The 12,517-nt window shown below is 56.4% G+C and overlaps 1 pseudogene; it reads right to left on the bottom strand.

The window, feature by feature from the left end:
* LOC141573118 (mitotic spindle assembly checkpoint protein MAD2A-like) overlaps positions 1–11,418 on the bottom strand; it is a 34,512-nt pseudogene extending 23,094 nt beyond the window's left edge.
* Between the last annotated feature and the right edge of the window lie 1,099 nt (positions 11,419–12,517).

Genomic DNA, 12,517 nt, shown 5'->3' with positions numbered 1-12,517 from the left:
CCAGTCTCTTTTGGGGACATCGGGAGAGGGGCTGCTGCAGGCTCTGTCACATTGGGCTCAGGCTGCAGCCTGTGTCCATGGAGGAAAAAATACTCCTCAGGTGGGCTCTCACCAGGATGTGGGTGTACGGGCTGAATCGGGCCCCCAAAGATGCCCGTGTCCTGAACCCCAAGAACCTGTGACTGTAACTTTACATGAAGAGGCATTTGAAGATATGATGACGCCAGGTACCTGGGCATGGGGACACTCCCTGGTTATCTGGGCAGGTCCTTGAAAGAGTGCAGCGAGGTTGGGACAGAAGAGAAGGTGACGATGTGGCAACAGAGGCAGGGAGCAGGCCACCCAGTGGCTTTGAAGGGGGGGCATGAGCAGCCCTCAGAGGCGGGAAGAGGCTCTCCTACCCTCCACAGGGACGTGCTGGCACCTGGACCTGAGCCCGGGGAGACTCGCTGGGGACTGGCTGGCTGGCCCTGCAGGAGCATAACTGGTGTTATTTTCCGCCCCTGAGTGTGTGGTGACTTGTTAGAGCTGCAGTGAGGATGGACACGGAGGGGGGTGCTCGGCCCCACGCGCGGCCCTCAGGAGGCGAGAACGAACACGAGTCTGTCTGGAGCTGATGAGCATGGGACCCAACAGCACACACTGGACAGGGCGGCCGTGCTCAGCAGAGGCCGTGGCCAGAGCTGTCCTCTCCGGTTCTGTGAGAAGACCGAGGCAGGCGTGTTGTAACAGCCACTGCCCAAGACAAGTAGGTGACAGCCACTAAGCGCTCGGATGGCATCAGCACCCTTCCCAGGACCCTGCCTTCCCTGACAGGCGTCCAAGTGCTGCTTGCTCTGTTAGGCATTGTTTGGGAGCAGGGATTACAACATTCAGCGCCTGTTGTCAGCATTCTTTGCATGGGTTGCAGCTTCCCGTCTGGGGGGGGAGTCCCCTGAATTCCACACTGCTCCAGGCCCCACTCCAGGTGAGGAGAGGTGTGTTCCTGGGCACCTGCACACACCTGCTCAGGGAAGGGGCTCTGGGCAGTGCACGTTCTCCTGTGTGCCCCCCCATCACAGTGATGTCTTGTGCACATTGCCACAGCTTGGCCACGCGCTGTGGAGAGGCTATTTTTCTCCAGGGAAGGACGTGTGGAGACCCCGATTTCAAGCGTTGCAATTCTGAATGCACTGCGAGGGTGCAGCCGGCAGCGGGCGCTGTCTCAGCACATGGGCCCTTGGGCTGCGCGCTCACCGTGCAAACGAGTGCCCACAGCAATACCGCTCTTTAAAGGCCCACTCATCGCTCATCACTGGGCTCAGTTGGACTCCAAGTGACAGCTGGTACAATTCTACTGCCCCTGGATTTCTCAGGGAGGGAGAGGTGGCAGCACGTTCCTCAGCACGGGAGAGCCAGACTTTTCTGGAGAGAGCAGACGGCGGGTTCTGCCCAGGTTTGGGGGGCAGGCCCTCCAGGAGCTGCATCTCTGAGTTTAAGATGACGCTTGTACAGGAGAAAGCAGGCTTTCGCCTGGGTGTCGCGTTTCTGATAGCACCACAGGGCCCTCACTGAGACTCCGAAAGGTACCCTGCAGTCACCTGAACCCACACCACAGAGGACAGAGCTGACACTAAATGTGCAAGGACAGGCTGGCCAGGGGTGTTCCTGAGGAAGACACAGAGGTGATGTGAAGACAATAACAATTGGTTCATTCACGCAGCCGGCCCAGCACTTGTTTACTGAGCACCTGCCGTGTTCTTAGCGCTGCTCCAGAAACAGAGACTCAGTGGTGGCCTTCCTGCCTCGTTATAGTGGGGGGCAGACGTGTTATAGTGGGGGGCAGATGTGTTATAGTGGGGGGCAGACGTGTTGTAGTGGGGGGCAGAGATAAGCAAATTAACTTAAGATGATAAATGTGGCAAAGATTGTAAAGCAGGTGAGGGTGGTGAGAGGGCCTATTGGGAGGTGGGGTACAGGAGGGGCTTCCGCCGTCTACTTAGGGTGGTCGGGCTCAGGCTGTTTGAGGAAGGCTCACGTGATTGATGGGGAGGAGCCAGCTGTGTGCAGATCTGGGGAAAGAGCAGTCAGCCAAAGGGACAGCACATGCAAAGGCCCTGAGGTAGGAAGTGGCTGCGGAACTTCAGGAGCAGCAGGGAGGGCAGTGTGGCTGGATCACATGACTGAGGGGCAAAGGGAGGGATGGCGGTCAAGGACACAGTGAGGGGCATGCCGAAGCCTGTGGCATGGTGTCAGCATCTCGGGGGAAGTGTCTGCCCTCAGTGGCGCCGTAGAACTAATGACAATTATGCAGCATTGAGAACAAGGGCCGTGACTTCCCAGGGAGGGTAGGTGGGGAGCTTACCATGAGCTGGTTCTGCCTTGGGCACTGAGTAAAGGCCTCTCATAACCCTGTGACTTCCCTGCAGGGAGATTAAACAGCGACCCCCGTAAACAAAGGAGGACAGTGAGAGTGGGACAGAGCGAATGGTTTCTCATGGTTCTGCAACTGAGTGGTGAGCTGGGGTCTGAACCCAGGTTTGGGTCACTGTCCACCATGTTGTTCTCCGTAGCACGGACCTCCCACCTCTTGGCTGGAACACTGCCAGTGACAAGGAGCTCGTCACCTCGCCCTCAGCCACCCCCACAGGGACAAGCAGAGTGTCTGATTTGTGGGCGAACTGTCCCTCCAGGAGCTCGGCTGTGGTGCTCCTCACACCGTGGGGGCTGGCCCTGCATGTGTGGCCAGAGGGGTGGGGTGACGGTCCAGGGCTAGCACGCTGCCCAGCCAGAAGTCAAGGGGCACTGTGGATGGACAGACACTTCTGGAACAGCTGCCTTCCTGTACTTACAAGAGGGCGCAGGAAGCCCTCTCCTCTCACCCTGCCTGTCCCCACTCGGGAGGCCGTGTGTCAGGCAGCGATTCTGGGAAGACTGCACATGCCCAGGCCAAGCTGGTGGAGCTGGACAGCTGACCACAGCTCAGCCCCTCACCTCCCAACGTCCTGCCATCCTTCTTGTCACTACTCATACCAGCAGCAATCTGACGCAGTCACTGGCACCTCAAGCTTTCCAAACTCCTAAGGGCTGCTTTTTAAGCAAAATATGGCCAGAAACCGGACAGAAATGGAGACTCAGAGGCAGCAGCGGGGAGAAAGGCTTCTGCTGGGAAGCTTAGTGTTAGTATAACCATCGTACATCCATCAGAAAGGATGGTTTGAGAGGCTGCCGGGTTTTGTTCCAGGCCCTGGGGGTGCAGCTAACGGTCAAAACGGCAGCCCAGGACACTGCCCCCCACCTCGGTGGGGACAGCAGGCCCCAAGGAATGTTTGTGTGCTTGCACACCCTGCACTTACGCTCACACACCTTACAGTTTCTATACACACCCATCTCCCTACAGGCAAGCAAGTGCATAAACGCCTATCACAGATCCTAGGAGGGCCATGTCACCTGTGGCCTGTTGGGAGCAGAGGGTCCCTAATCCAGTGAGATCACCCAGTAGAGACGACCTTCCTAAGATGTCATGTTTCCCACAGCCTGAGGACAGGTGTGTTGTCCTGCCTGCGATGTGCACAGCTGGAGCTGCCAGTGGCGCCCTCACCAGGCTGCTCCTGCCCCCATGGGCCTGCCCGCTGACAGCCTCCAGGGGAGGAAGGCAGGGCTGCAGTCGGCTTGTCCCGGGCTTCCTTCTCCTCCTGTGCAGGCTGCTGGCTCACCTCTGAAGCACCCTGAGGCTCACAGATGCATGCATGGTGGGCACGCTGGCACAGAACACAGAGCAAGGACCTGCCCACGTCGAGGCTTTGTTCAAGAACCCAAATCGATAACACTTATTTGGTACCATCTTTTGAGTACTCACTATGACTCTTTGCTCCATATACTTTCTATCCATTAATACAAGATAACCTGCCCTGCCCCCCACCCAGCCTCATGAGGCGGTGCCATCACCCCCTTGAGCAGACAGAAAGCACGGGATTCTGGAGCTGACAAGACTCACCAGGCCTGACCCACCTTTGATGTGGACTCTGGGACCCAGCCTCGCAGGGCCCACCATGGATGTGGCTCAGGTCACTGCATGAATATGAACAGACGTTCCGTGCCCTCCAGGACTCACACAGTGGGACCCACCAGTACTGAACATGATGAAGGGATCGGGGTTAATATCCAAGTGGGGACACTGGGTCTCTGTCCCAAAGGGATTAAAATGTAGACCAAGAGAGAAGTAATCTAAGGTGGCACCAGAAAAGAATCAGAAAAGGACAGGTATCATGAGAGTCTGAGGCACGACGGTGCTACCTGAACACTCCCGAGACTGGGTGTCCACGGCCCGGGACGATGGGTCCTCCCCACATCATGCACCCTGGCGATGGGCCTTCCGAATCCACCAGGACACGTTGTTGGGGGTGGCGTGGCGTGGGGGGGTGCCTTACTCCAGCCAGGCTCTGCAGGCCACTGGTGGGGTGGCCGGGCTGGAATCAGCCCGTCTCTGTCCAAGCTGGTAACCACCTGAAACAGCATTCTCTCTCTCTGATAAAGGACAACAAAACAGTCTTCCTCCTTTATATCACAAGAGCGGTGAACATATAAGCCAGAGTTTCCCAGAGAGCCTTACGGAAGGAAACGCAAGGAGCAGATGTGTGCAGGTAGACACACTCCCGGGGTGAGCGGGTGCGGTCCTCTCCCAAGAGTACGAGGAACCTGTTTCAGGTGGTCTTCCTGGGGCTCCTGTCCTGCTGGGACTACATGTCACTGAAGGAGATGGCAGCAGGCAGATGCCCAGAGCAGGCGAGCTGGACGGAGGAGCTGGACGTGCTGGTCTGAGGCCTGCATGGAGAGGCCCCACCGGCTCACACAACGACCTGTCTCTGGGGTCCTGGACCTCGCAGCTATGCCCCGTCCCCATGCCCCCTCCCACCCGCACGTCCCTCTCCACCACACCTTTATCTCACTTCCTCAGCTCCGTCCTCCAACCAGCTGCCCAGGAGGCCTTCCTGGCAGCCCCCTGGCTGAGCATTTGCACAGACACAGGCCCCGAGGCTGCCCCTGGGACTCTCATGGGCCCTCCCTGGGCATGTGTCCCGTCAGCTCCCACTGTGCCTGTGTCTCCTGCCAGCTCCACCTGAACAGGCTGCAGGAGAAGGCTACATGCCATGTGCTTGTCCATCTTGTTTCAAACTGCATCTGGGGCTCTAATGTCAACAGTGAGTACCAGACAGAGATGACCACGGAGAGGAGACAAAGGGGTTTGGGAAGCCAGGCAAGAGAGGCAAGTCACAGTGGAAGAAACAAATGCCAGCTTTCATTGAAGAGCTCAGTGGGGCACTGAGGTGTGGCCTGCACTTCCTGTTGGGAAGAGTGGACTGGCAGGAAGTGGCTGGAATCCTGTGGTGCCCAGGTCTCCCTGAACGGCTCTTTGTCCCAATTGATGCGTCACTGACGAGGTGGCCCCCGTCCCCCATCCTTTACGTCAGACAGCATCTTGTTTCCCACCGTGGTAATTTATATTTCTAAGTTTGGTCCTGATCACTAAAAGTCACAGCGGTTCGCCCAATTTTAACAAAAGGGGCGGGAACAAGCAGGAGTCTGTGCAGACTTCATTTGGAGCCGTGTAAAGGGAAGCCAACCCATCAGAAGAAACACTTGCACGGGGCAGCAGATCAGCAGTTTCCTTTTCCCTGTGGGATTTGTGTTAGCAAATTTGCAAATGGTAAATGCATTAAGAACCGCCAGGGTCCTGGGAAGTGGGATGTTAATCCAGTCGCTATTTTAAAACTTGTCTCAGGGTTGGGAGTAACTGGAATCGTTTTGGACTTAATTTTGCATGCACATGTAGCAAAGCTTGACAGGAGGAGAAAAAGAGAAAATGCTGGCTAGGAGAAGTGGGCACCTGAGCCCAACGGGGACGTGGGGGTGAAGACAGGAGGTGCAGAGGTGGCGGCACGTGAGGCTGGTGTGTGGGTGCAGCAGCCTCTGGCTCTCAAGCCCTGGGGTGCTGTGCCGTCCGGAGAGTCAGCCGCTGGGTGGGCCCTGGGGGCTGTACAGCTGACCGGAGGAAGGCTGGGGGAGTGACAGGAGGTGCAGGCCCGCGGTGTCAGCCCCTGGCGCCACCTTCGACGTGACCTTGGGGGGCTGCTCCGTGGTGGGTGATGTCTGTCCTGACGTGATGGTAAGGCCTCGGTGGGGCCATGTGGCCTTGCATACGGTGGGCACCGCTCCTCCCCGGGGCCTAGGAGAACCAAGGCAGCGGTCGCCGTCCCTGCGGCGTAGATGACCACTGGGAAACGAGGCTGCGTGGTCAGCCTGGCATCAGAAGCCCGACGCCGACACTATGGTTTCCCACGGCACACGTGAGCGGCACACTCACACACAGCCATACATGCCATGCCACCCACTCACAGTCCTGCACACACCTGGGGACACGTGTGCTTGCTCACACAGGTGGGTGCTCCTGGCTCAGGGCTCACGGAGCCTCCTGGCGGGGAGGGCGGGGCTGGCCATCCAGGCCACCTGGTCTGTCCTAACACTGCCCAGGCTGCCTCCACAAAGGCCCAGCTCTGCCCAGATGACCTGCCTGCTCCCAGCAGGAGCTCATGACCTTGTTTTGCCACCAGTATTGTGTGTCCCTGGTCACCCAGACCTGGGGCTGGGCACTGCCCAGGGCAAATAGGCCCCATTGACAAGGCTGAGAGAGGAGCAGTGGACAGTGAGCCTCCTGCTGGTCAGCAGCCGTCACCTCCTGTTACCTCAGAGTGTCCCAGGGGACTGCTGTGGGCAACGCCCAGGGGGGAGCCACCTGACACCACAGGACGTCCCGGCTGAACTGGAGCCAGACCAGGTAGCAAGGACTTCACGCTCACGGGAGGGGAGGAGGATGCAGGACGGGCCACCGAGCCTGGTCCAGCTGAGACGTGCAGGTGCCCTGCTGTCCAGCCTCGTGCAGGAAATGAGGTCTTTAAAATTGAGCTCGTTATTTCTGTGCTTCTGTAAAAGGCCTGTAATTGAGCAAATCAGAGTGGACGTGCAGCTGCCCCTCCCCTGCCCGGCCCCTCGGCACCGTGACTCTCCCGACAGGAACTGGTTCTGACTGCCGGGTCCACACTGGGGTCTTGTTGCTCAGCACTGCAGTGGGGGGGGCCCCTAGATGGCGTTAGTGACCTTTCACGGCTGTTTCCAGTGCCCTGAGTCCAGATGGTCAAGTTCATGCTGGCATCATGACATCATGACTTCTCTGTCTCCCCAAGTCACAAGGTGGAGAGGTCACTGTTAGTGTTCATTTTGGAGGCGTTTTCCCCACTGCTTCCTGCCTCCCTGTGTGCGTACTCTTCTTCACTCACTCAGCCGGTCACTGACCATGTGACAGGCAGGGCTGTGCTGTCCCCGGGGATTCCTTGGCAACATGGAAAATGCACAATGAGAAATTTTAATGAGGTGCTGGCAGGAAAAGAATAATGGGGTGTAATTTATATTGTCGCAAGGGGCCAGGGTCATCCTCCTTGAGGAAACCTGACAATAGCAGGTGTTAGCCAAGCAGGGACAAGGGAGAGCCTTCTGGGCAGGGAGGCCCCTCCCCACCTGCTCCTGCATTCCTCAGCTTTTACTCAGCAAAGAGACCACATTCCCAAGGTGAAAGGAAGGAGGGCCCCCCGCTGTCAGAGCCAGGTACTTGTATCTGGCATTGGGCAGGGGGCTTTTCGGGGGTCCCCCATTGCTGTTCTGTGGTCATTCCTTGGCCCTCCTCACAGCGTGGCAGCAGGCAGGTGACCCCATTCAGACAGAGCTGCACAATGAGCCTTGAGCAAGCCTGAAATCCCTGGGAGGCCACGGAATCCCTTCACGTGGTCAAGCCCAGAGGCCGAGAGCCATGCACACCCAGGTGGGGTCTCCTGATGGCACCACCCTGTTGGGACAACACCAACACCAGCCCAGCAGAATCTCTCAATTCAAGACGACACTGCTTAGAGTCAAATACACAGTGATAAATGTCCACTTTCTATTCTTGGTGTCACCGTTCTTCCTCCCAGCTCTTGGAGGAACAGGGTGAGGGCACAGGAAGGACTGTCTTCCCGAGATTCAGGCTCCAGGCCCATGGAGGGGGCTCCTGTCTGAGCTGCCACAGCAGGCTCCTGAGGCCACGCACAGCCACTTCCTCCCCCATCTTGTGCTCGGGGCACAGGGCCAAGAGCACCAGATGCAGATGGAAAGAGAAATTGGGGTGACAGAGCTCACAGCACACGGTGTGACCCGTGGGACCATGAGTGAGGGATGCCCATGCTCAGCATGGACCCCTGCACCCACAGAGCTGCCAGTGGAGAGAGTGAGAGAGACAGTGTGCGTATGTCATGGTGTCCTGTGGGCTGAGCCCGTTGGGGAATCGGGCACTATCTGGGTGAACACACGTCCTCGGCACCTGGCAGCCCTCCTTACCTGCAGGAAGGACTGCCCAGCCGGCCAACCCTGGTACAGGCCACACAAGGGCCTCCAGACCAGCCTGGCTCTGGCTCAGCATGTTTTCTCCCAGATCCTTCTCTCTGATTTTGTGCTGCTGGCCTCTTACATCAAAATCCAGGAAGTGATCCCTTGGAGATTCACTCATTTCCCACGGAGCCCAGCCCGCCTGCTAGGAAGTTGGGAAGGGCAGAGAGGCGAGCCTGGCTGGGGGGTGGAGGGAGCTGGATCAGAATCTCAAGCATGGGGTCCTGCCCCCTTTACCTGGAGCTCACACCGTGTCTGACACAAGTCAATCAACAAGCCATTGCTTTTGTTTCAAGCCACAAGCTACTTTCTCATTCTGCTTTCTTATTTGCTCTGTTGCATGTCCATGGAATTGGGTGTCCCCACCTTGTTCCTGATGAGAAGGGCTGGTCTCTCTCAGCCTGAGCATCCCTGCTGCGGTGGGCTGTGGGCCTGAGCAGGTTCCTCTCTTGCCCAGAGCTGAAAGGGGTGGGTCTGTGTTCCTCATGCCCAGGGGCTCAGATGGCCCAGCCACAGCTTCTCTGGGAGCCACCTGGCCGTGGTGCCTGGTCCAGAGGCTGGGCCCTTGGCCTGAGGCTTGCAGCTCCAACAACTGTCCCAGCTCATCCCATGAGGGGATGGTGGTCTGGGCTCCTGACTCCAGCAGCCTCAGATTGGACACGTGGCTGGTCAGCTCAGCAGCTGCTTCTCCTGCACCTGAGCCACCAGCTCTGACCTTGCATACACACCTGTGGACACTGGGGAAGCTCCAGGGCCCTGCACCTGGCTTGGCTCAGAATGGGCCCCCACCTGCCCTTTGAACCCTCAGGTCGGGGGGAATGGCCCAGCCCTGAGCCCAGACCCCCGCCGCCCTTCTTTCAGGCACACAAGGCAGGACGCCATGGAGGCAACCAGTGGAGCCCTGTCCCACGGAGCCCCAGAGCCCCAGGGAGCAAGGAGCACCTGAGGAGCACTGTTCCTGGGCCGCTCTGGGTTCTCCACCTTGGCTGGGACAGCGTAACTGGACTCAGCCCACAAAAACCTCAGGGGATGGGCCAGCACTTGATATCTTGGGGGATAAAAGATGTAAACAAAACCAGTTATTCCCCCAAATATACAGGAAGTGAAACACATGAGTGGACAGAACGGGCCTCATTCTTTGCCAGCCCCCACAATTAGGTGTTCTGCTGTGGGGACGCTCTAGGCTGGCAAGGTCAACTCAGCGTCTAGGGCCTCCCAGAGCCCGACCCCTGTCAGCCTGTGGGGCCCTCTGTCCACCTGAAGACTTGCCTGAGGCAGGATCTCTCAGTCCCCTGCTTTCTGAGCAAGGCCGGTCCCTCAGGCTGTGCTACCCCTCTCCCATGCCATGTGGCTGCAGCTCAGAGTCCCCCTGGAGCGTTGGCTCACGGACCCCTCCCTGTCCACTGCTCAGAGTCTGTAGCAGGAGCCTGACTGTGGCTTTTCTGCAGGAGGGGGACCTGGAGGGAGGGCAGGGGGCAGTGTCTGGCTATCTGTCTGGGGCTGCTCAGGGAGCCTGCAGGCACTGCTCTGGCCCTGGTTCTGGGGACAGCCACTGCCCCTGCCCAAGGGTGTGTGCGTCTCTCTGGGTGTGTCAGTCTGTGTATATCTGTGAGTGTCTGCCTATCCGTCTGTGTCTCCTGGCTCACCGGACAGTCAGAAGCCACAGCCCACGCACTTCTCTGTCTGGCCCTCTGTCAGGGCCACGGCGAGGTCACTGTCCTGGAAAACGAACCCACGGGGCCTCTGACTCAGAGCCACTTCCTCCTGCCCCCTGCCCACCCCCACAGTTGGGGAGCACAGGCCCCCACAACTCAAACCCACAGCCCTGACTCACTCACTTGCTGTCTCTGGCTGGACCGGTTCCTGGGAAGGGCAGTCAGGGACACAGGAGGAGCCGCGTGTGCGGAGGCGGGTCCCAGGGTCTCAGCCCTGAGCAGCCCTCACCGGCCTGCGCTGGGTGGACACTTGCAGAGCCCTCTGCTGGGTGCGCAGCCTGCTGGGAGGGCCTGTGAGGCTGGCAGGGAAGGGCATCAGGTGGCATTTCCCTGTGGTCTTGTCCACTGCCTGACGCAGCTCACACCCATGGCTTCGTGTCTGTTTCTTCGTGTGTGAAACACCACATCTTCTTCCAGTTTCCTGTATGGTCTTTCCCATCCTTATTGATTTAGAGGAATTTTTCACATATTCCTGATGCTCATGCTCAGTTGTGTCCTTGGTGAATAGCTACCCATTTTTAACTTCTCTCTTACTTTCTTTATGGTGATTTTGATGCACAGGTTTTTTTAATGTGCTCAAATTTATCAGTCTCTTGTAGTTAGAGCTTTTTTACTGTATTTAAGAAATCTCTACTCCAAGGCCACAAATAGTTCACCTATAGCTTCTAGGCAAAGTTTTTAAGAAAACTCTTGGATTTAAGCCGCGATCCATAGTATATGTGTTTAATTCAAAGGCCGTGAGAGTGAATGTGTGTGTCAATCTCAAACCTTAGAGAACTTACAATTGTAGTGCAAGGTTTTTTCTGACTGCTTTGAAAATAAGTTGCTGGATGGAAGTCTCATAACCCTGAAATGTTTCCTATGAACCAGGACACTCCTGTATTAGGACAGTACAACCATCCAAATCCAATCAGGAGCCTGCCAGCCACGTGGGGCGGGCCCTGTTCCCCTGCGCCGCTGTCTCACTGTTCAGCTCCTTCCCGATATTGCCCGTTAGAGCGACAGGATCCAGTTTAGAATCATGCGCCCAGCCTGCCTGGCCTCCGCGTGTCCTGCTCTGCATCCAGGCATTGCTCTTGGTCTGGTCTGGACTCTCATGACCTGGGTACAGTGGCAAGTTTGGGCTCAGTTAGTTCGCGGAGCGTCCCTCCTCTGGGTGTGTCTGATGCCCTCACGTCTGGATGCGTCTCTGGCAGGAGTGTCGCAGAGGCTCCATGTCCTCATCATAGCCATCACTGGCAGTTTGTCCCATTAGGGGTTAAGTCCCTTTTCATCACCCGATGGAGCTTGCTTGTGTCTGCCAGGCTTCCGCCCTATTTCCCATGCAGTTACTCAGGGCTGTGAGTCTATTTAAATGCACTGTTTCTGATCGAGCGTTGAGCTCCTGTATTCCTTCGTGTCAGTGTGAGTGCACGGTTGCTATTCCATCTAGTCTGTCAGTCCTTCTACTTATCATGTGCTCAGGTTGTCCTACTTTGGCTAGTTCTGTGACTCACAAGGTTTTACTGTCCTGCACGCTCCCCACCCCCTGAGCCAGCACTGAAATGAGCTGCTGCTCCAAAAATCCTGGTGTCATTCAGCGACAGGGGTGCTTTGGCCAATCCTTTGGCACCGGCTGTGTTCATAGCCACTGAGCACTAGAGCTGCCTCACCCGGCAGCTCTGACCTCTGACCCCACGCTGCCCCTCCTGGTCCTGCTCAGGCCCCACTTCCAACCACCACCACCATGCAGACACTGCCTTGCTCCGCCACCTCTGAGGTCAGGCCTGAGTTTTTTAGAAAGGGAACGCACTAGGAAGAGGGAGCCTGAAGAAAACGTGTACGTTTCACCAAAGAAGGTGAAATTGCCTCGGTATCAGCACTGCACAGAATCCTTTTCAAAACTCAGTGACAATTTCCTGTTTGCTCTCTTTGATCAATAATGACACTAAACAGGTTTTTGTGTTTATTGACCAGCATCTTTTTGTGTTTGTCTTCTCATGTCTTTTGCCCTTTTTCAATTGATATAATAATTTTTATTTCTAAGAAAATATGCTTAAGGGGAGTATGTCTATATAATTTTTGATAACTGCCTTCCTACTTTATTTTCTATTGCTATTTTTGCTGCTGTCTTACATTATAATTTCGATGTCAATTCAAATCTATCATATGTGCTTTCTTAACATATTTTCTAAAAATGTCATTTTTACCTTAGAGCCAATGAACGTTGTCCTGTTTAGTTTTGTCTTCTTGTTCTTTTGTCGTTTTATTTTGCAATTAAATCCACCTGGAGTTTATCACATTCTAGGGGCATATGGGAAGATCTAATTTTATTGTCTATAGTTTATTCTTGATCCCATATCACTGATTGA

Source organism: Rhinolophus sinicus, chromosome 5 (genome assembly GCF_057876585.1).
Source record: "Rhinolophus sinicus isolate RSI-liver-muscle chromosome 5, RSI-T2T, whole genome shotgun sequence".
Lineage (NCBI taxonomy): Eukaryota > Metazoa > Chordata > Mammalia > Chiroptera > Rhinolophidae > Rhinolophus > Rhinolophus sinicus.
This window is presented reverse-complemented; position numbering and strand designations above follow the sequence as displayed.